This window comes from Pogonomyrmex barbatus, unplaced genomic scaffold (assembly GCF_055798465.1).
Source record: "Pogonomyrmex barbatus isolate J1 unplaced genomic scaffold, ASM5579846v1 scaffold2, whole genome shotgun sequence".
NCBI classification, from domain to species: domain Eukaryota; kingdom Metazoa; phylum Arthropoda; class Insecta; order Hymenoptera; family Formicidae; genus Pogonomyrmex; species Pogonomyrmex barbatus.
In genome coordinates, this window is record NW_028297116.1 from 5,463,090 (window position 1) to 5,488,676 (window position 25,587).

At 38.4% G+C, this 25,587-nt stretch overlaps 1 protein-coding gene across 1 annotated transcript in view; it reads left to right on the forward strand.

The window, feature by feature from the left end:
* The first annotated feature begins 684 nt into the window (after nucleotides 1-684).
* DIP-lambda (Dpr-interacting protein lambda) overlaps nucleotides 685-25,587 on the forward strand; it is a 174,668-nt gene continuing 149,765 nt past the window's right edge. Inside the window, exon 1 of the mRNA XM_089076708.1 lies at nucleotides 685-830. The gene's annotated coding sequence lies outside the window, so the exon portion shown is untranslated. The remainder of the gene's footprint in view (nucleotides 831-25,587) is intronic.

The window sequence follows — 25,587 nt, forward strand, 5'->3', positions numbered from 1 at the left end:
ATTATCGGAAGAATTAATTACGAGGCAAATTGGGCGTGGATTCATCGGTAATCGAGCTTCAGTGGATTTAATGATCTCGATATCCGTTAATGCAGAATAACTAAGCGATAAATGACTTGATTTGATCACTCACTTGTATTGCTAGATCACTTTCGGATCGTCTGGCTATTCTGGGATCTTTTTGGTTTTAAAATTCGAGATAATCTTCTAGAGTAACTAGTTATTTGTTGTTTATTTATAGCAGATGACGTCAACGTCAGCCGACGTATCTCAGGGAAAAATATTCAACAAAAATTCGAATGGAAGGAAAAAATTAATTACGATTAATTAACATCGGAGTCAAGTCACGTCTAGTTAGCGAACAAGACTCGGTCGGCCGGAGGGAATAATAAAAAGCACGGATTGAAGCTATTCTCGACAATCCTGATGTGTGTGTGTGTGTGTGTGTGTGTGTGTGTGTGGGGGGGGGGGGGAGTGGTGGGTTAGGAGGGTCGTGTTGTGTTGTGTTCCGGGCGCGGGGATCGGACGCGAGTGGGTGGCCGACTAGGCTCTGCGCTGACGTTGAAAGATGGTGGTGCTCCTTCTCTCTGTCCGCTGCTTCCAGCATGATATAGCACCATCCGAACGCGCTGATAGATCCAATTTACGGGCCGCCTTTAGCGCACCGCCGCCGACCCGTGCTCGAAACTCACACTTCATCGGCACACCAGGAAGACAATTTTTAACTTCGCGAGGTTTTCGCTCGAGTGACGCTGTGGTGGAAATCGAGTTCTCCTCTCGCCGAAGATCCTCAGGAGTGTGGAGAAAGTGGTGAAAGTGAAGGGCGAAGGGTGAGCGTTTAGAATGCCGAGTCGAATTCCATTTTGGCTGGCTTTGGCTGCCTATTGAGACGCGCCGATAAGGAAAAATCTTATGTTTACATAAGATTTTCTATCGTTTTGAATAAGAGGATTGTGAAAGACGTAGAAATATTTAAGGCCAACGTCCATGTAACGTGTCTATCTAATGGAGCTATAGAGAAAATGCTCTTTTACAGCTCTCGATAATTTATTCTATTTTTATTCTTATTTGTTACTTTTTATTATTTACTTCTATTTTAAATAAGTTATAAGAGTATAAATCGCGAGTAAAAATCGAGAGTAAAATCGCGGTTTGCACAAATGTTTTTGAAGATGGCACTTTTAAGCTCTCTTCTTGAATGTAAGAGTCCCTCAAACATAACTTTCTTTAACCACTTTGTCGATTCAACAAAACTGTAACTCAAGAATTGTACATGAGGACTTGAGGGAAATAGACGAACTTGGAAGATATACTCGCCACTTCGTAGCGAAAAAGATTTTATCGTCATACGGGCCTTCGCATTTCGCAATTCTTGGATACATTTTTCCATCGGAAGTTGTTATGGAAAGTTCATGCGCACTTCATGGATTACATGGAATTTAGAAGATCGAATTTGAGCATTTGAAATTCATTCATTTTATAGCGTTCGAATTTATTCTTTTAAAATTTATTCTTATATTTATAAACAATATCTATGTAGAAAAGAAAAATCGACATTATGTTTATTATTGGCTGTATATTACTTATTCCTTCTGGCTGTTTAAGAGAAAAAAAGTCTTAGGAGTTGCGGAAGTTGGAACTATTCGGGATAAATCTCTCGGCGCAAATTGGATTTATAACTATTATGCATTCTTCGCGAGAAATAATGAACTTGCAAACTTTAATAATATATGTCTTGTGAATCTAATGTATCAGACGCTCAATTAAAGAAAACACCGCGATATTTGTACAGATTTCATACACTGCGAGATAAATATATTCATCTTAATAAGTCGGCACGGGCGCTTTCGTCCGGGTTTATTCGTAAGATCCAATTAGCGTTCAGAAAGGGCATGAAATCGCATCATAGGCACCGTTTCTAAAGGTTATTATTCTAGTCTTTCATTCTAGTCTTTCATTCTCTTCCACTTTTGTTCGGTCGACGGACGCTCCGGGGATCGACGGATAAATCGTTTTCTATTGAAAAATATTAAGAGAAAGAACTGTGTATAGTATAAACGATTAACGGTACACACAATTTTTCGTATCGTTATATAACGCCATTTCGATTAAAATCTCCATCAAATTTTTCCAGACAAGCTAATTTCTCTTATTTAATCGAGGGATAACTCGAGTCCCTTTGGTTTATCAGAACACTGTATCAACCGTAATCTCTTCTCGGCCCTTTTATGATACCGTTTGTCCCAATTGCGTCGTTTCTCTTCGTGTGCGATTTTAGTGACCGTCTGATTCAGTTCGGCTTTTTCTACTTTCGTCTCGCCGTGTGGCAAGAAACGCGCGACACATCTGTCGTTCGTCGAAATTGTCAAGTCCACACCGGGGACGAGAAAGGTTATCGAGAGAATCGGCATCTCGAGAAAAATTATAGAATCAAGGCCTCTTTCGTTTGACATTCGTCAAATCAGAGCATATCTCGAGGGATCTTTATCTTCTGAGTTACAAATAATGGAACGATTTCTACTTATTTAATTTTTTACACACCCCTCACGTATATTACATATATTATTACGGCGATATTTTCTTTGAGAGAATAAAGGATAAATCTGAAAATTTTGAAGCTTTGTTCTTACATGTTTTCAAGTTTTTGACTGTCAGGAATCTACACGTTCTTACACATTTTCTTGCGTATATTAAAATTAAATACTGTTGCAATTTTCTGATAGTTTTGAACTTGATTTGACTATATTGGAACAAATCCTTGATTTAAATTTGGAATAAAAGGTTCGAAATGATAAAAAAATAAAAACTAATCTAATCTGAATAATTTTAATTAAAAAAGTTAAAAATATAATTAACACAAGACAATTTATATTTTATTTTAAAAATTTACTTATTAGCACAACATTAAACATTGAAACTTCAATTAGAGAAGAATTTCTCATAAAATGAAGAATTAAATAAAATAAAGGATTTAAAGAATAAAAGATTAAAATAAAAATCGAGTTTTGAGAAAATAAATAAAGGACAACTACCTGAAATAAAGGATTATCCTTCAGATTAAAAACCATATAGTCACCGTATATATTATTTACGTTCAAATAACAACAATAAAATATTGACAGTTTAAATATAGAAGGTAGAAAGAATAAAAAAATGTTTTATGCATTACGATGTGCTCTCTCTGCAATCAGTTGATCCATTGTCTATTTAAAAACAATGAAACTTTGTCTCGCAATGAAACGTTTGAGAATTGCGGATTGAAAATAAAGAAAGTAATGAAAGAATTATTATCAAAAAAAATGAAGCTTTATTCACGGATAGATTGATCTATTTCATCAAAGTAATCACGACTGCAAATCGTGTGAAGCCAGCTGACCGCCCACGATTAATGGTGAACTTAATTATTGAATCTCCATCCGATTCCGAAGCGCGATGATGCGACAGCATGTGCTGTTCTGATTAAATATATACGCATATGTACCGGGTGTTTTGAAGATATTATCGATATTTTATTATAATTAATTGGATTAAAGAGAGTCACAAACTCCTGACAAATTTGTGACTAACTATCGTATTTGAAGATCGCGATCAAAGATTAAATCAAAAATCAAAGTTTTCAGAAGCAAGTTGTCTGTATTTCAGCTTTGGGAACACAAGACACATTCCACGACGTCGAAGTTTCCGTCTTCCGAGCGATCACTTTACAGCTCAAGTTAACTAATCAACAAAGTCCCGTTGCTGAATTGGATGTCAATGCAGTCAATTACGTGTTTAGTTAAATATCATCCGCTGGGAGATAATATCATTTTTCCAATTCTTCGAGAAAGACCACTTCGGAAGAAATTCCGAAATGTTAAACAGCTGCTAAGAAAAAGAGCATTATTATTCAGTGTGTGAGACCGAGAGATTTATCCGACGAATATTTGAATTAATTATCGACAGGATCTCACGGATGAGCTGTCGCGTAATCGCGAAACAATTCAGATGCTTTCGAATCACCCAATGCACTTACAGACGCCAGACGCGCATTAGCGCTGTGCATAAATACGAGGAGCGGAATGCATATATATTATATACGTACGTACATACATACATACATACATACATACATACGTGAAATAAGGGGGGCAGGGGAGACGGACGGGTAGGGGGGGGGCGGGCGGAGGTGCGGAGAGTTCTGTGTACAAACGGAGAGGGGGGGGGAGGGACAAACGCGCGCGGGATGTACTTGACGTATTGCTCGAGTGATCGAATATCGATTAGGCCGGACCCTACGGTCAGTCCACAACACTCTCCGCGAGTCGTAACTTGCACTCGAATGCTATTCCACTAATTACCAAGGCGACAGGACCCACTGCGGCTGGCACTTCTGACGGCGCGGATCCTGACGGTTTCACGCATATGACCGGGCAGCTTGAAGATTATCGGACACGAGAGCGTGTTATGCTTAATGGCCGCAGGCAAGCTTAATCGCCACGCATTCTCTCATTAGGACCCGCTAATAGGATTGACGGATTGTAATGCGTGAACTTGCACTTCGTTTGCCGCTAGAAACGAATGAGCGTGACAAATTTTTGACGGGGAAAAAGAGAGGGGATACACGATACGCAAAATTGGAATTTTATTTAGGAGAATCCGCAAGTAAGAGTAAACGCTGAAATTTTTATCTTATATAGTATATACGCGAAAGTACTTTATGCTTTGAAATTAACTTACAATAATGTGAACGTTAATTTATCCGGCTGAATCACGTTTAGAACTTCTGCATTCTGTTCTCTCTTTATAAGTTATTTAGATGAAAGGAAATTTAATTTTTTACTATTTTACTTTCAAACTTTAAGTTGTCATGCAGGTTGTCACATCGTATTATGTATTATTAATCTTGTTACATTGGTTAGTTGGCGAAGACGAAAAAAAGAAGTGCAACGCATTATAAATTCCATTCTGTCGAGTAGAAATAGGCCAGAGAATCAGTCTAATATAAGAATAAAAGATGCATGCCATTATACCGGGGAGACCGGTGCTCCTGGAAGTGAAACATTATTTTTATTAATGACACGAGGATGCTCGCACGTAGAAGCCATGACTGGCTCATTAATTAAGGTATAGTATTTAAATAGGCCTTCCGGGGCAACTTCTTAACTATGTAAACTATCCATCGCATGATTAAGACGTCTCTCGATAATCCTCCTCCTCTTCCTCCTCGGTTTCGGCAACCCCCTCGAAGTTCATTCGCCGTGGAATAACGCGTACGCAAGCAGCTACACCCTCGTAGTATAGCGAATAGACACGAGTCTATTCGGGCGGTCTCTCTGGAATCTGGGGATTTAACAATCCGCAGATTTCCAAATGCAAATATCTCAGAATCCTAGAACTTTGGAGCAGTGAGATCTCAGAAATCAAAGATTTGCGAAACTTGATCTTAAAACTTTATAATATCGGAAGGAAAATGTATCACAGAGAGAAAGAGAGAGAGAGGAGAAGGAAAGGAGGAGGGAGGAGTGGGGGGGGGAGGAGGATTTGCATGGATTTACGAGTAGAATCTTCATTCGATTCAGATAATCTGCATATTGATCTCGGCAAAAGCACAAGCACTTGAGTCATTAATTTAAAAAAAAAAAAAACTCTCCGCGTCATCGAAGGAAATGTACATTGAGTATTTCGACGCGACATCTGCGTTTTCGAGATAACCACGTGATAACGTGATATTCTCGCAAACTCTCGATCCCGTATCCACGCCTGATCTACCACGCCGTACGACGAAAAGTAATCCCTCCGATTAAGCGAGATCGCTCGCTCCGTGAATTATAAGTACGTAGTACATTGAAACATTGCTAAATGGGATCACGTGGCTCGTGATTACTTCTGAACACGTTCGGATTACTTGGGCCCTTACGGTAAGATTCCCCAAGGCACTCCACCCCGTGCCGATGGAGCGCTTAAGATCGTGATCCTTGCGAGGCGGTAGCCCCACGGCTGCCTCGTAGACCCTCGCCGAGGGTGGTCGCAAGTCGTGCGGGAGATTAGAGACGTTGCGTTAGCTTTCCTTGGCGCGTGCAGGTACCCCTACTAGCGAAATCGATGCTTATCGGAGGACGTCTAGTACGCCACCGGCGTAATTGAATAGAGCTTCTGTGTTCCCGGATAGTAGACCGTATCCGAGCAAATAGTTTGCTCGCTGACTGTACCAGGAATATTGGCCGTGGCTTTATCGCGAAATGCATTGTATCACACAACAGATAACCGAGGCTACGTAAAAAAACGCGCAGTCGCGGTAAACGAATAATATTGAAATATTATTAAAATAACACAGAGCCCGCACACAATCACGTATTGAATTTATCAATTCGTATGATTGGACGACAACAGTGTAAAATTATTACTTGTAGCGTAGCAATTTAATGTGATTCACGTACAATATGTTCTCATTAATTGAAATAATTAGAGAAAATTAAATAAAAGCGTGTAGCAGAGCTAATGTTTTTTTTTTCTTTTTTTTTTTTTTACGATAATGATTTCATGTCTTTGCGAGCAAGTACATTGATTATCTCATGAAAAGAGAAAAAAGATAATAATAAGATAATAAAACACGTTACAAGCAGAAATATATTTATTCCTTTCGAATTCTCATTTGTTTCATTTCATTCTTATCTTTATTCAATAAAAACGTTTGTGGTATATTATTATTTTCGGGACATTGCCTGATACAGTTTTGACAGTGAAATCCGTAAATCCGAGAAAGATCGATTCTCGATCAGAGATCTCTTTCGCAATTGCTGCTGGAACACGATTCAGAAACATTCAGAAAGTCCTTAGCCCCTTGGCGGGATTCTCTCTCTCTCTCTCTCTCTCTCTCTCTCTCTCTCTCTCTTTTAGAAATGTTTGCCCCGGTGATATCGAAAGTTAAACACGTGAAAGGCGGGGGAAGCGTTGCGCGTGGATGCGCGAGAAAACCGAAGAAGACGACGCATCCTGTCCCGCATCGCCGGAACGGGAGCGGCTGTGTTTGCCGAGTTAAGTGACACTAATTGAAAGTTCAATGCCGGCATATTGATTGCAACCGCGCAGGGTGACACACAATATCGCGCAAACACGCGCCAGTAATTCAATCTCTGCCCGCCGTCGAGTCTAATTCATCCGTCGGTTGGCTATCGAGTGTTCGGCATCGCGTTCACAGCGTCACGCCCGGCGCAATTGTCCGACGAAAGCGAACTGGCTTTGCGTGCTGTTTCTATCACACGCGAATCAAAACCTGTGAATCTAAAACGGAGAATGCGCCTCTGTCTATCTAAGAGCGATGATTATTGCGGAAACGAGCGCTCAATGGACATCCTCTTGTCGAAATAAAATTTTCATCGAACTAATACAGCTCTCTCTTTCTCTCTCTCTCTCTCTCTCTCTCTCTCTCTCTCTCTCTCTTTGTGGACTGCGTCTTGTAATTTTCATTATTTATTTACTGGCGCGAAGAGACGCTTTGTGTCGTATGTCATTTAAAGAAAAGCGACACGTTCCCGTGGATCCCGCGCGATTCTGTCAAAATGTCGAGAAAACTACTTAAAAAACGAAGTTGATCGGAACTCTCGGCGGGCGGTTCTCAGGAATAAACTCGGGGAAATCGCGTGTAGCTATATTCGCAAGTGCATAGAGCGGCGCTTGTCGTGCGAAGGGCGATGCATTCCGAGGAAATGCAATCCATGTCGGTGCGCGTTATGGAGCGAGGGCACCGGAAGTATTCTCCTCGGCTGTTCCGCGAGTTTTCCTACGGCAAATTTATCTCGCCACCCGGAGAATATGGATTTGCTCGTCGGCTGCCATCTCGTGTGATTATATATGTTTTGTTACCGCTTACCATCAGCTTACAGATATATTTTCTTTTTCTTTAATAATACACGTTATCTATAAACGGCATTGGGTAACTGATAAAAGAACGATATTAAGAGAAAGATTTATCATGATGCTCTATAGAAAAAAGTAAGTATCTCTGTTTCTAAAATCTTTTATATATATATATATATATATTTTTTTTTTTTAATAAAATATAAAATATAATTTTTATAATAAAATATTTGAAAAGATGTAATTTATGAGAATATATACATATGTATATTTCATACTAAATTTAAAGTTTAATACCCATTATGAATAGCCATTAAATGCTCAAAGAATTAAATATTCCAAAATGATAAAATGTTTGCGTAACATCCACAATGTGGCGATTTTTTAAATAATTACTCCAGCGAAATTAAAATATGTCTCAAATCTATCCTTCAAAGATACGAATAATTAGGAAAACTGCTACTACTGTGTTAACAACTACGTATTATTTTCCTTCATCAACAACAATCATGAGAGGAAAGCCACAAAGTCGATCGTTATTGGTCGTACGCATCTTTATCGGTCTTTTGCATCGAGCAGTCCGAAATTAAAACCACTGAATGTAATCAAATTCCTGCGAATGTACAAACGTTACGCATACGCGCTCTCGACGTCTGGCGCGGTCTTCTGCAATTTCTTTTTTTTTTTTTGGTGCGGGGTTGAATCGCGAGCGAGACCTTCCCAATCTCCGCACGCGGGGGGTGGAGGACGGCGCAGAGAAAGCGCGGGCGTGGAATATAGATGGACAAAGACAGACAGACGATGAGATGGTTGCGAGGCGAGGGCGCAGCAGAAAGGAAGGCCAATATAAGCAGTTAGCTCGCAGCTGTTTGCGCAAACGCTTCCAACGCTTCGTCCTTTGACAACGGGGGCTACAAACACCGTCCGAGGATCGTGGAGATATATTTCCCCGCATATCCCCCTTCTTTTTCTCCGTGCCCTCCCCTCCCCTCCTTCCCCCCCTCTCTCTCTCTCTCCCTCTTTCTCTTTCCTATTTCTCTGTCTCTTTCACTCTTTTTCACTACGTGTCTATTTATCTCTTTCTTCTTTTCTTCCCTTTTTCTTCTTTTGTTCTTTCTTTTTGTTTCTGAGGTACACACACACGATCTGTTGGTATCGGAATCAGCGCGGTGTCAGTGATCCCTTTTAATTTCCTGAGTGGAAACAGATAAAGAGCCGGCACGATTCGCTATTATCCCTCTCGCAGTATCCGTCTCTTCATTTCTTCTTTGACGCATCCCCTCTTTCTTGTCCGCATTGCGGCTTTTATTTATTCTTACTTTTCCCTTTCTCTAAGTTTTCCCGTTCTTGCGATTCCGTCTTGCTCAAATTAGTGAAATATTGTGACGGATACTCGTGTCAATTTATTAAACTATTTATTCTTACTTATTAAACTATTTTACGGTAATTTGTCATGATACGCTCTATTTAATACTAACAACGTTGTTAATTTTAATATCTTTCAATTATCTGTGAGCAACCGAGCAAACACTGAAAACAAACAATTTCAATTCCAATTTTAACTTTAATCGTTTCGTGTTATTAATTACTCTCTAATTCAAAGAGAAAATGCTTTATCAATTAACATTAACAAACATCGTTTTAAATGTTTTCTTTCAATTACCACTCTCAAGATGTTTAATTTGATTTGAGGCAAGTTTCTATGTTTAACTCGTAGGTTCAGGCAAAGTCGATTGTCACTTTCAAATTACTGTAAGTTACTTCTCTCATCATTTAAACACATTGTAAGTTCAAAAACTTTCTTCTAAATCCTTCGCTGGCATATAATTCTTAAGAGTTAAAATAATGCTAACAAATAATACTTTATAATTAAAAATTTTTTTATATATATATATATTATTTATGCATCAGTCTTTTGTGAATCGTAGTATAAATTTACATTTATGTTCCTTGCATGTTCAATTTGCTTTGTGACGATCATCACTATTTTTTTATCATTTCTTCAACAACTACAATTGAAGAACCAGAAATTTTTTTCTGACAAATCCGCAAGCATTCCGTGGTAGAAATCTCGACGGAAATTCGTTGTCGGACAGGTTCGGCTTGAAATTTCGAGAATCGATTCGCGAGATGAAGACCGCATTGGTGATCGGAAGGAGGGAAACAAGGAAGAGTGGGCTTGCAGCTTTCAATAAAGCTTTCGGGTCTCTTCGTGGCCCTTTTCACGTACAATGAGGAATACTGAAATTTCCCCGGAGGTAACATTCTCCGGGAATGGCGAGACCGCGTGCATCGCATTTCGCCGATCAATTTCGAGGCATATTCGGATAAAGCGCAAAATGGAGCAGGTTTCGCGCATTCGGAAGAGAAGAGCGGGCGAGGCCGACGTTTTAGTCGGAAATAGTCGGGCGAAGGAAGTTTCGCGAAGGGATCGCGAGACATATGGCGATTGATTTCTGCCAAGTTTGCGAAGAAAGATCAAACGAGGGAAACTTCGATACTGCCGATCAATCTCGAATCGTTTCTTCTATGGGCGCAACAAGAGTCAGATATTTCTTTGCCCTCCGAAAAATCTCCATTCTTCGGAAGCCTGACGAAATCAAAGGTACTTTATTTATAGGGGAACAGAGTGAGTGAAAATATAAAAAAAACAGTTGAGATAAAAATTCAATAAAAAATACAAACGTTTCGATACGGATTCTGAGCTTTGTCAGAGTTTTGATGTTTTTTGGAATCACGGTTACTCGAGCTATATCATTTTCGGGGAAGTTGAAAAACTCAAAGGAACTTACTAGTAACATTCGCAAGTTAATTCGCGCTATCTCCGTCTGACCAATGCTCTGCCGTTTGTTCCCACCGATTATCCTTTCCGATTCGAATCGACGCGGTAACGAGATTGATCGTCGCGATTATCACCGTCGATCGTCGAGAATAGGAGACGTGGGGGGGGGGAGGGGGGGGCGATCGCCATTACGTCCAGATGTAGGCAAGTAAGACGGAGGACGTAAAACTATCCAAAGTCCATTTCTCCATTTCTCAAAGGAACTTAGTTAACCGCCTCTCTTGGAAGTTTCAACAACCTCGCGCGAGCGCGCGAACACGCGTCCGCGTCCGGAAGTAATCTTCCGGCCGTTTCTACTATTCCGCCCAATAAAGTTCGCACCCCAGTTTTGAATTTAGTTGGATAGTTTCGTCGGGGATGGCGGATATCAAAAAGCGCGCAAGCAGCACGCTTCGGCTCGCGAGACTCGGCGAAACAATATAGCCTCGCGCGGAGAGAAATACTCGGGAAAACTCTCGAGAGAAATCTTTTCCTTGTATCGACGACTAAGTGCGCGAAAGTTAACAAAAATCCACCGTGCCCGATACCGTCGCAATCGATTTCCCCCCCCCCTCGGGCGTCTTTCCGAGATGGTGCGTGCGTTCCTCAAGCCGGTCATTATCGTATTCTTCAATCGCGACGCTTTCCAAGCGATTCCGAAATTTGATCGCGCGTCTTAATATCCGCGCGAGCTCTCATTTATCGCATTGCGAATTATTCCGGGTCGTCTCGCAAAATTGCGAAAATGTAATTTGTCGTCGGCAGTTTTGCCCCGGATGGGGGATTTCTTAGAATTCGTCCGGCTATTATCGCTCCTTCGTGGACGCTGTAGCGAAAATTTTGTCGTCCAAATGGATGGATATTTGGCCTGGTAAAGGTTAACGTACCTCTCCTCTTGTAAAGATGTCGCAGCATGCATACGTGGGGAGATGTGTACGTTACAGCATAGTTTCCGCGATACCACTCCCCGCGTTCGCGAACGAATGTTCGTTCACTGTAAACGGGTCGGTGCACATACATACACGCGTGTATGAGTGTATGCGTGTATCTCGTTTTCCTCAACACTGCCTGCCTGCTTTTCCGCGATCCACTGAAGTCTCTTTTTCCTCTCGACGGGAACGACGAAACGTAGTTTGAGCTTTACATTTTAAGTAACATGCTCATTTCGGCTTTTAATATTGGATTTTATAAATCACGAATGAAATTGGTCACGATGCGAAAAATATATTAATTTTTTTGCTTACTTTATAATCGATGCATGACGTTAATTTATGTGTTTCAACCTTTTATTGCAATGTTTTAGAATGGATTATTTTTATACGCATATTAAATATTTTTTCTTTAGTGTCTTAATTTTGTATTTTATTTTATATTTCTGGTAGCGGAATATTATTCTTTTGCAATTATCTCGACTGTGCTACGTTACGCCATCCATATGTTTCTTTACGGACTAAACTCTTTTTTTATGCATTTCGTGCATTAGGAAAATATAATACCGGTTGGTTATAAATTATGTTAAATCAAAATATTCTTCGCGCCGCGGAATAGCGAGTGTTGAATCCCATTTACATTGCGTTCTCATATTCCCCATTAATCATAGTACGGCCAACCATGATGGATCGTTTTCTCCGTAAGCATGTGCTCATGCACTCTTGTACTATACCGTATCGCCATACGTGAGCAAATATAGTAATATTGCGTAGAAAATTTTATGTGCGTCTCAAGAATTTCATTTCCACTTTTTAGCGTCTAAACAAATAAAAACTAGTAATCATTACGACTAACCAGTAAAATATTGTGGTGTTATTTTTAATACAAGTCTTCGTCTTCTCTTCCAAATTATCCATTTTTTTCTTTTTTTAATAATTCATTTATTTATTTGATTGTGAAAATAGAAATATAATTATATAATCTCTCTCTATTATTATATCGAACAATATCTTTTCTATATTAACTCTTGTATAAACAAAAAAATCGCATCAATAAGTATTAATCGCCAATTTGGCGTTTAAAATCTCTGCGACCTAAAATGTTCGCGTTTCATTCACGTCGGAAGTACGATAATCCGCTCGTAATTCATTGCTATGGATTCGACGGTTTAAGCAAAATGGTCACGAACACAAAGACATAATATGTACAGAGTGTAGCATAAATAACATATATTTGGCCGAATTTAATTTAAATTTTAATAATGAGAAAAATTCTACTACGATTCAAAATTTAACACAAAATAAAATAAAGAGCAAATTTCTTCATTATCTATCTTCACTTTCTTAAAATTTCATATATATTTAGATAAAATCATTTTAATTTATCTCGTTTATAGAGAGAATTATTAAAGAAGCATTCCTCTCGCTGACTGAGAGTACACGGAATGTGGAAAAGAATTTTGCGACACTTTTGAGACACTCGGTACGTAGCTGAAGCTTTTTCGAACTTACGTTCATGCGTGTACGATCGCCGGGAAAAAGTGGTCCGCGTCTTGCCTCGTGCAAGGCGAATATCGCGCGACGGAGCTTTTATCGTATAAAGTGCAGAGAGAACTGAATTAACGTGCTCTAGGCGACCGCCGCGTCGCAGAAAGTTCGGTAAAGAGAGTGAACCGGAGTAATCTCGTGTAAGGAAAATCTGCGCAGCGAGATGAAAAATGCATGACGCTCTTCTGCGTAAACGACGCAATGATAGGCATTAATTCTCGAGCACGGTCCTCGAAAACGCGATTCGAGTATTTAGTGTGTGACATCCATTTCGAATAATATCCACGAAAATTTGTTCTTCACGCTTGGGACACTCCGCATGGATTTAGATTATCGTAAACGAGGCACGAGAGAAAGATTAATCTGCATTTAAAAGCAAGCTGTACATATTTAAAAGCGATTGGTGCATTGGAACGTAATGATCATACGTAAAAATGTTTGAAAAGACAATTTCACGATTTTCAATAACAATAACAAGGATTTTCCAAATCATAAAACGCTAAATATGATATAACATAAATAATGCAAACAATATTTATAGACTGAAATATATCATTTTTCTTTGAGATGATTTTGAAAATTTTATTTACATTTTCATTGTTTTCACTATCAATTGGAAAAATGATAAATAATGAAAAATAAAATTGATGTGACTCAAATTTCTTTAATTTATTATTCAATTTACTTCAAAAACCTTGACAATCTTGAAAATATCTTATAATATTAACTGTTTAATTTGTCAGATTTGATTTTGATTTAATTTAAAATATAATTGAATTATGTAAGTAAATGTAAAATTATTTAGTTTAATTAAAATCTCTTAATTTGAGGCGAAAATTTTATGACTCCGTTGAATTAATGTGCCAATAAAATATTCCAGAGATTTCGATTCCATTAATAAAGCCGAAACTGCATTTTCTCAGCGCGATCTCCATCTCGGCCATTGCTTGGTAAGGTGGCGACGTACTTAATCTAAAAATGTCGCAAAATCTAACAAGCTCTCGCTCCGTGCTTCTTGCCGCAAAGTATTCCCGCTTGCTACAACCTTCCTTTAATCCTTTCGCCACTGAAATAGTTTTTTTCTCTTTTTAATTAAACTTCCAGCAAAAACATGTTTCTTGAGATGATAGCTATTTACGTTTTAATCAGGCTCCTTGCTTGCAACAACTTTCCATGTACTTTCCATGTATCAGTACTTTAGAGATTAACCGAGAATATAAAAAAAAAATATATATAAAACGTGTCCTCCTCCAAATATCTTTATACAGCTCCGCGAATTGCTAATTTTTCGAGTGCCGCTTCCTTTTGGAAAAGTCCCTTGTCAAACTTCCAATTATCTCGGTAGTCACGGAGTCTTTAACAAGAAGTCTTTTACAAAGAAGGGTTAAGGTTCTAATAAAGCAAAGTCACTTGTGACGGTATAGCCTGGGCATTAAGTTTTTGTTATTTATTTGCACTTTTTCGAGATGAGGACTCATATGGGCGCCGTGGTATCAAAAGCTTAACAAAATTTATAGTGCTCGCAAGGGAGATTAAAGCGGATCGTTCATGCGGACGGAATTAAGACGGAAAATTGAGTATTTCACGAATTCTGTGCTTGAGGTAAAACGCTAAACAGTCGTCCGACACATCGACGCCCTTTTCCCAGCCCGCGGGTATCGCGCCATTCGCACGTAATCCCGCAGGGCGGAATCCTGGGATGAATGTAAACAGGACAACTATGCAAACACGGTCGTTCCTACGCGGACAGGACGCATTGCGGTGAAAGAAGCGGCTTCTCTTCCTCCCTCCCTCCCTCCCTCCCTCCCTCCCTCCCTCCCTCTCTCTCTCTCTCTCTCTCTCTCTCTCTCTCTCTCTCTCTCTCTCTCTCTCGCTTTCTCGTTCTCTTTCTCTATCCTTTTCTGGGAGTATGTTACCTCGGCCGGCGAATATCGTTCGCGTTTTCGCATACACACACTATTTTACTCTGTTCCTTTCTCTTCTCTTTTTTCGTCTCTCTCTCTCAAGAGCGCGCGCGTGCATCCGTGCCGTGTTGGAGCAACCCGCAGAAGTTGAATCCTATGACAAGAGTTCCTATGTCGAGCATCAGACCGCAACTTGCCCCGCAGGACTTGTAGACGATGTTCTGATGGTAATATTAAACTTCCCCGGTCTCTCGATACCCCTGGGCGGCCTGGTTTACAGAGTTCTCTCTCTCTCTCTCTCTCTCTCTCTCTCTCTCTCTCTCTCTCTCTTCTTCCTCCCTCTCTTCCTTCCTCCTTCTCTCTCTCTCTCTGTCTCTCCTTCTTGCGCGCACTATTGTGCGGCCTCGATAAGCGCGCATTTTACAAAGGAGCTTATTCATTGCTCGATAAATAGCGTCAGTACATTTAAGACTGATGGCAAGTACGACGTAATGATTTCGAAATAAAACCATCCTCAGAATTAATAGGACACTGATTAAATTTGTTAATGATAAGAAGTATAAGTTGAGAGAAGAAGATTGATAAAAAACTTAGGGATATTTTAAATATTCTTGAAAAAAGTTTTAAAAGTGGGATTTAATAATTTAAAAATTAATGCCCTGTTTATTGCTCAATTATTAATTCATTTCTTATTGGAAGAAATTATTCTACATATATTAATCGTGTTTTATTAGAAATGTGTTTGGTTTTTCTGTTATATTCTGTGCGTTCTTCTTTTTAATATTAGATCCTCCAGCGGACCGTTTTACACTGTTAGAGGCTTACTTGAAGGGTAGAAAGGGAGAGGACGAGGGAGGAAGAGACAAAAGTATGTATATTCTTGAATTCAAATTCACGTGCGATGAATATGCAGAGCTTAATGTAATTGCAAATGTGCGGAATAGATAGCGGCAAGCACCGTTGCTCCGTTTCATATTTCGAGAAATTGCCCGATTGCCGAAGCATCTCTCCTTGATTTCGACCGTTTTCATCTTGTTGCTAGGATACCGGCCGTAGTTTACAGAAGGCCGTAAAGATTTTCGAACAGGTATTACGCGTTAATTGGCCACTTTGCTTCGACCCCGCTGTTTCTATACCGCAATATCATCCTGATGTTTTCCCCAAACCGTTTTTCTCGCTAAATCATTAAAGAGAAATATTTTAAGGCGGTAATAAAGAAATAAAGATTAAATAAATATATAATTTAATTTTTATAATATAATTACGAAATATTTTTAAAAAGATAGATAGAGAGAGAGAGAGAGAGAGAGGAGAGAGAGAGAGAGAGAGAGAGAGCATAATTGCAAAAAAATTTAAAGAATAAAAGAAAAATAACAAATTAAGATAATAAAAATTTACAAATTAATAGAGTATTTTATATTATTTATATTATATTTTATATTAAATTACAATATATAATATTTTATAATGTAATCAGAGACACTATTAAACATGATATGTAATAATTAATTGCGTCGTAATGATGTTCTAATTTTACTGTGCAGACTCCAGTGTCTTGTAATTTAATTATTAATATTTGAAAAATTTATATATTTACACTAGACATCACACAGACGCTGCGCACGCAGCTATTTATTTCTAGTATTATATACTAAATATAAAATTTAGATAAATTTTATTAATTTATGTCGAATTATATATGTATGAATATGCACTTTTTATTACAAGCAGTTGTATGACATGAAGAAAATTATTCATATATACATTTCAATATTAATCAATTAAAAAAAAATAGAATAAAATATATTTATACAACTTGTAATCTTCTTATCCACGATGATAGTTTTATATATAACATATATGATAGATATATAAATTGTGTATCAAATATGTTATCCCTACAATATCCGCCCATGAAATTGGAATCGCAGAAAAGAGGCAACAATAAACTTCAATATATACGAGTAACACGACTTTAGATGGTCATTTTTTTTAAGTATTACATTTTTTTTAAGTATTCGTAATCACTGACTTGATTCAGTTATATTTTATTAAAATCATTTCGTGTCTTCAAACGATCATGTTCCTTGACCGAAAATAGTCGCGCCACCAGAATATCCCTTCGTTCGATCTCGACCATGTCCGTTTCTCATCGCGGAAAGCCGCTCGTTTCCTTTGTCTTCACGTCGTCATTGTCGCCCAATAGCGCCCGCCTTTACCCCATCGCGACAAAGGGGTTCGAGTATCGGTGCTTCTGATGGAGCGGCGCGCTAAGAAATCTGATTGTAGAGCGACGACGAAAGGACGACCTAACATGCCTCCATTTTTCCCGCGGCATCGTCGTCGTCGTCGTCGTCGTCGTCGTCGTCATCGTCGTCGGCCATGTACCGCAAACCCCATTCGTCGTCTTTTATTACTTCCCCGCGTCGTCCTCATCACGAACGTCGCCTCTCTTATTCGCCTTCCGTTCTCACCTCTCAAAGAAATATCACTATTTCAATTCCCGCTGATATTGCCGGCCGATAGACGAAGCATCGCCCGAGGTGGTCCTTTATTTTATACCGAGCCACGTATCCTACGGCTACATTGGCTACACTGATTCCAAAACGTATCTTGAAATCCTTCTCGTAACCTTCTCTGTGGACGTTCGACTGTATCGGGATTGGCATTGTAGTTAACGGAGAAAAAAAAAAGATATGACACTCTCATGCCAATTATACAATTCAGAGATACAAATACGTATGCGTTATATATAAGAATGTCCTTGAATGTATAAGACGAAAGTACTTTAATATTTATGGAATTGATCAGCGACAAAAATTTTAACGCGGATATACAGAGAGTGCAATGTATAATCTTTTGCATAATAGAAAAAAGTGATTAATAATATCGCATAAGATTCGCGAAATAAGCTCGTAGAGTACGTATGTACCTATATGTGCGCATCGATCTATTATCTGTCATCGATTTTTATCATTTTATTTTATTTTCTATATTTATATTTTTCAACTTATTTAAAATTATATGATTTTCTATTTATTTAAAAAAATATATAATGTCAAAAAATAAATAGCGCGCGCGTATGTATAACGCGCATCTAGTATCTAGTATACATAAATAAGCTGATAAAAATAAAAATAATAATAATAATAATGAAATTTAAAAATAAGTTTATAATTTCTTTTTCAAGAAAAGAAGGCAGGTTTTTTTAAATAATAATTTAAATAAAATAGTCTTGATTATTAAATATATTTTGAAGTTTAAGAGAGAAAAGAGAGAAAAGAGAGAGGGAAAGAAAGAAATTAAATACGCGTGTTTCTAAAAATTACTTTATTCCAAAATTTAAATAAATTTTACTTTAATATTTCATTTTGATACAATGTTACAAACAACGTTTTCAACAATAATTTTGTAAACGACACTCGAATCCAGATTCATCTTGCAATTGAAATTTCCCGTTGGCGCGTGAGTGCAAAATTCGTCCGTTATTTTCCGCCCGAGAATGCGGAAATCGCTGCATGAATCATCGGAATGATTCGAGCAATCTCGAATCGATCGTAAATGCATAAATACGTATCGATCGTTTCACTCGCGCGTCGATAGTTAAGTTCGGAATCCAATGAATGGAATGTCCGACGTACGTATTTATTTTATTACGTGTTAAATATTTCGCGGCTTCGCGGATTGATCGGTACGGAACGATTCGCGGAATTCCGATAAGCGGCGAGAGAGAGGAACTTTTCTCTCCTGTCCCGTGTTTGTCGATACGATGACGTGTGTGTGTGTGTGTGTGTGTGTGTGTGTGTGTGTGTGTGTGTGTGTGTGTGTGTGTGTGTGTGTGTGTGTGTGTGTGTGTGTGTGTGTGTGTGTGAGTGTGAGTGTGAGTGTGAGTGTGGTGTGTGTGTGTGTGTGTGTGTGTGTGTGTGTGTGTGTGGGGGGGGGGGGTGAGTGTGTGTGTGTGGGGGGGGGGTGTTTGTGCGTACGGCATGCGCCGTGTGTGTTTACGCAAGGTCGCCGCGTTATCATTCGCGCCCCATGCTCGAGTAAGCAGGCGGCGGCACGAGCTGCTCCGTATGTCGCGATATTATTATCCCGTGAAACGTGCTCGGGGGCGAGTGCCACGGGAAAACGCGGGCATACGTAACGTAAACTGCCGATCGCTATTAGCCGTCGCGATTACTTGACGATTAGATGAGATGTAAATGAGATGCCGGCTAGTCGCCACGTTCGCACGATTTCACGAGGATTACGTACTATACTTCGGGATGGATCGATAAAATTGTTTCGTTGCAATATACACGAGGGATGTGTTTAACACTTTGTTTTATTATGTTAAACTTAAATTTAAAGGTTATTAAATTAATTTTATTAATTCTTATCGCGTCGTAAAGTATTAGGCTGATGTTCGTCATTGTTAGATTTTTTTTTTGACAATTAACGGATGATCGCGACTACGGAATGGATTGACTTTGAATTCAGTGATACGATGCGTTTAATTAGTAACGCAATTAATTTGTTTATACATCGGTAATAGAATTCACTGCATATCGTTTTTGGTGAGTATTAAAGTTTGATTTTATATCGAGGTATTGAAATCTATGTATGAAAATTGTATTAAATATGTACATATACATATGAAATTAACAATTTAAAAAGGAAATCATAAAGTTATAAATTATCACAGATTTAATGTGTCTTAAAATGGATGAGCTACAATAGATAAATGTCAATATTTAATCTTGGAATATGTATAAGTATTCAGCGCATACGAGAAGATGCATATACATTATAAAGTAAAATTTATTACATTATGTTGCATAATTCATTGGCATATTTTTCTACCATTTCGTTCTCATTATACGACTGAATACTTACAAATCAATCACTGAAATTTACAAGAAAAATTCAAAAGTATAAAAAAATAAGAGAAAATATTTTACAGATATAACAAACTTTGACTGATTTAATTAATAAAGATTAATAATTAACTGTATTCTTAATTGTCAATTTAATTCTAATTTTCTTATTTAAGAAATTAAAAGAGAAAATTTGTTAACCAATCAGAAATATCACTTAAAATGATATTACATAATAGATAATAATAAACATAATAGATAATAATAAATGAATAAATATAATTAATACAATAGATAATAATAAGTGATAATTGATACGCGAGTAAAATTATTGTAATTATGAGCTTAAACACGAACATTATCATTTTTGTTTATAATTTGAAAATTGTTGATGCTTAGAAATTGTTGTGTTAGAGACTTCGATTATAATTACATTCTTTTGAATACACCATAAAATATTATACGGGAGGTGTTTGACATCCTGTAAAAAACAAATGTTAAGCGTTACTTTGTTAAGCGATGAATTATTTAACTTTTATTCAAAATGTATTATACTTTGTGACATATATACAGAGCGGCTATATAATCTAAGCTTTAATAGAGTCTTGACCTAAGAGACATAGTTGCGAAGATGGTTAAAGCCGAAATTTCATAAATCGCGAAAAAATATGGCATCCAATTAAATTTTGGAAAATAAATTTTTCAATTTTTAATGAGATATTTTTGAGATACTATGTATAATATTGCTATGTATAATAATGAATCATTAATAATGAATAATCATTATTAACATATTAAAATAAAAGGAGATGTAACGAGGAAATATATAACGAGATAAAGGAGGTTATTTTTAAAAACGGCTTATTTTTAAAAACGCGATTAACGTGAAAATAATTGATGGATACCTCAGTACGAAACATTTCTCAACTAGTTCAGCAGTGACTTATTTCGTTTGTGCACCACGTGAATATGACTGTAATAATCTCCGTTGCTCCGTTCTTCCATTGCCGCGCGTTCGTAATATATATTATTCTGCACGATCGTTCGCGGCCCCTCGAACTCGAATTTGCGAACTATTTCTACGACCTAACGCTCGCGTTTTCAGCAAGACGCATAATTCGGCTATTATTTGCATAAGCCAGATACATCATGAGAGTAGTCGCATCGCGGTCGCGCTGAAACAAAGAATCGATCCGGTTATTTTAATCCTACTTGAATTTTTATTCTACGAAAATTATGCAAATTAAAAAATTTACATCGTCGCCATATTTGTCAGATTTGGATCTTTACCTTTGTTACCAACCTTTGTTGGTCGATCCAAAAATAAGGGGGATGATGAAAAAAAGTCAGCGCGCGGAAAACAACTTCCTTTTTTGTGCGGAATCACCTCCATCTTCCTCTCATCTGAGTGTATAAAAATTCTCGAAGTAAAATCGATTCGCGAAGAGGGAGAGAGTGTGTCAGGGAGGCCTTCGGTCTTCGTAGGGGGACACGCTCACCTTATATAACATGGGAAATTGGCAGGAGGTATTTCCTAATATCGAACGCGCGTTCTCTGGAAAAGAATGTCGGTGTGACATCACGGGAAGAGGGAGAAGCGGCAGAAAGAGAAAGAGACGGAAGTGCGCTTTTACCCCCCGAAAATCTCGTTGAAACAAAGGACCGTGGGATAGAAGGGGAGACTCTTCCTTTATTTCCTCCCGTACTTTTTCGATTAGAGAAAATCGTATCGCTGGCGTTTATGAAGTGCACGTTTTTTACGAGACGCCGATCGTGCTATGAACTCGAATCGTTTTTTGTTTATACGATTATCGAATCGCAAGAAAACAATGTGAAACGATAAATATTTGTCATAAATGTGTAATAAACGCAATGTTACGCAATTTTATCTGAATTTATTTTTTTTTTACAGCGAAACAAAGAAAGGTAAAGATCCAATGAATAAAAATCATTTCATTAAATTAAAATTAATCTGCGTAATTTAGAAAATTAACTTTGCGAAAAGTGCCTTCCTTACATTTGACACGTAATTACCTTAATTTATTCTACTTTTCCACTCGAGTTAAATAAACGAAACATACCGAAATTATAATATACTGCTTAAATTCGGAGATTAAGATCTTATCCTAGAAATATTTTTAAATGAAGCTGCAAAAGCTTTCCATTAAGACGGAGCATTAACTTCCAGTAAAAACAGTCGAGGTATGTTCCACGATGTTTGTTAAGCTATCGCGAGACGTTTGCTCCTCCGTGATAAATCTTTCATATGTATATTCCTCTAGGGAAAATGCAGTCTATCTTTCGTCGCGCTTTCCCAGCGATAAAACAGGGAATATACACATCGAGACAGTGGGACGTAGTAATAAAATATTAATATAAAAATACCGAAACGTGTCCACGCAACGCTCACGCTCACGGAAGAAGTGAATCCTGAGTGAGATTAAAAAATAAAGGAAAGCGTAAGATGTTTGCGAAACGGGAGCGGATGACAAAGTTTCTTCCTCTTCGAACGGATATATTTGCTGACTATTTGATAAACTTAGATATTGATTGTGTAAGCATGGCAAAGGACGTGCGCACGTGTGACATCTAAATTTATGTGAAAGTTGCTTTTATGATCCGAAAAAGCAACTGGATGGAATTAAGGGTGATAAATTAGATATGTTTGTTTTGAAAATAGCCGCGTCGTACAGATTTATATTAACGAATGATCATATTAGATGCGATAATATCAGGAAATTAATATTATCAGGTTTTAAATCCCATTCTCATTTAAGCAAACATCGCAAACATCGTATATTTGTTAGGCACAAATTAAATATTGCTTTTATAGAATCCCGCATTTTCTCTCTCTCTCTCTCTCTCTCTCTCTCTCTCTCTCTCTCTCTTATTAAACGCGCGGCGTTTTCGCAATAATCGATTTAATTAAATTCTCGGTCTACAATAGTTATCGTCGGAAGTTCGCCGATCGATCCCGTTTACCTGCAAAACTTTAAACGCACACGCGTTATGGCGCAAATATAATTCTGCGCAACGAGCTGCTCTATCCGCGATAGACGCGGTGCATTAGGCACACCCCGTACACGAACCCCCGATAATGCATGGGGGATAAACGTAACCGAGAATTTAAGACAAATATTTGTTTGCCGCATAACGCGGAAACTTGTCGCACTGAGGCTCGATGCGCGGCAATCGGTGTGAAGATAAAATTAAAGTTTTAGCAAAATGAATAGCAGAGGGAAAATGATGTTTCTTTTTTCCTCGAGAGAAAAAAAAAACAGATAAATTCTCTCTTAATATTATCTTCTGGCTCGCTATAAAAGAGTTTTCATTTTATAGTGCGCTTGTAGCGTATAAGATCGAAAGAGTTGTATTAATATTATGAACAGTGTTTTACTGACGAACTTGAAAGGGACACCTTTATTTTTGTTATTTTTTTTTGTAATCTTTTCTATTCCTTTGCCAAGCATATGTAAAACATATATATATATGTGTATATATATATATATACACGTATATATATATATATATATATATATATATATATACACGTACATAGATATGAGCTTTTAAACGGAGAGCACAACAAAATTATTTTTACAACACGAGGCACATCTCGTATACACGAGATCCCTCATAAATTTAACGAGAAATAAATATAACGGGAAATTTAAGATTTAAGAACATTTGTTTATCCGGTAACGCGATACCTTGTCACAGCGGTACTCGACGTCTCAGGCCGGATCGGCCGTACGAGAGGGAGTGGGGAGGGGGGAGGGAGGGGGAAGGGCAGGGGGATAAGTTAAACTTTTAACGAGCTTTCTTCCTTCCTCCTCTCGGTCTCCTCTTAAAGTTTCTCGAGGAGAACGGCGGGCAACTCCCGGCGCTGCCTGCATTTCTGTTTCATCGTGTTTCCCGTCGACGAATGCCGAACTTCCTCCTATCGTCGTCCCGCGATGACATAGGTCTGCATTTATCCGCGACCGTTCATCCATCACGGGCCACGAAGCCCGCTCTTCTCCGCGAAGAGGCGCATGATTTATCTGCCCGGTGAATGCGCCGGTCAAAATCGCTCGGATGAGAAAAGCCGGCGTGTCCGCGCGCGTCCCGTTCCGTTCCGGAATTAAGCACGGTTTTGGTGATTTTCTTTCGTTTATCCTCATTTTTAAATGTAGCACTCAGCTTAAAATTATACCGATCCATTAATAATGTATGCAATAATTATGCAATCTACAAATTTTAAATTTACAATAAAAAAATGTGTATTTCAAAATACATATTCCGTTTTAACAATTGAATAGTAATTGAGACAAATATTCTATTAACTTATTATTTTTTATTTTATTTTATTTTATTCTATTTTATATGTGTCGCTGTACACACATGATCGTTTAAGCATCCTTCTAATCTAATTTAAATTACAATAATATGTGCTATAAATTTGTTGTTGAATACGCTATATAGTTTAGAAAGCACTTTTGTATATTGGGACGTGTATGAAGTCCATGCAGCGTGTGCCACGCATTATGGCCGAATAGCGGACATAACGAAAAATAATATACATCTTTTCTCTCTCTCTCTCTCTCTCTCTCTCTCTCTTCTTCTTCTTCTCTTTTCATTCCTTTCTTTCTCTTTCGGAGCACGCTTCCGGCACGTGGCCGAGATTCCGCCGCGATATCGCGAGAACGGCAATTATTTCGTTGCAAGAATTTTCCTGAAACGTTTCCGGAATTTTCGCGCAAAGTTAATGGAATTTGAAGGGGAAAGTTACGAACGCGGCCTCGAACACCTGCCGTAATAAGATATTTCGTGTGCGTGCGCGCACTCGTACAGTTGTTAGTGGTGGCATTCCTCTCGAAATAATAATAATTTTCGCGAAACTTCGCGTTTCTTCCGCGGGGTACGACTGAATAATGTTATCAAATGCACCGAGCTTGTATGCCGTGTATAAACCGAGTCGTAAGAGTCCGAGACAAATGGATGCTTTCTTAGAAAAATGTTGCAAGCTCTCCGTTCTCTTTTCACAGATATCTCTATTTTTTTTTGACAGAATGTTCGATAAAACGTTTAATTATGTTAAAGTATTATACATGTTTCTTTCGATTACATTATGTTTATCGTCGAAATGTTGTAATTAATATTCTTTATAAATGTTTAGAAAAAGAAAAAAATAATGTATTATTGGAGAAGCTGGAAAATGAAATGAAAAAAGTTCCGAATTACGCATGCATAACAGCCCCTCAGAATGTTTAAAATTACGAAAGCCGTTGTAATACCCGTAAAGCTTTAATCGCGGGGCTGTATAAAACACACAGCGTCGAAAATAAGAGTCTAATAAAAATAGAGATAAAGCTATCGGAGCGGAGTCGACTCGCGGTGCGGACGTTCGCAGTCCACTTTCGTTTCTTCCTCTCCCCCCCCTCCCCCCCCGATGTCGTCCGTGATTCGCGTATCCGACATTCGGCGAGTTCCCGTGCCAGCAACACGTGATACCTCTGGAGCTCTCTCGCATTCCGTCGCGTCAAAAACCCGCATGCGTGCGGTGCATAAGGACGAGCGACGGAACGCGCCGTGCCGTGCCGTGCCGCGATTTCTCGACGAGAGCCAGAGGGTGCGCGGGCCGATCAGCCGATCATGCGCGAGCTTTTCGAACTTTCGACCTGACGGAGAGATCGGCAGCCCGTGTGAGAGAG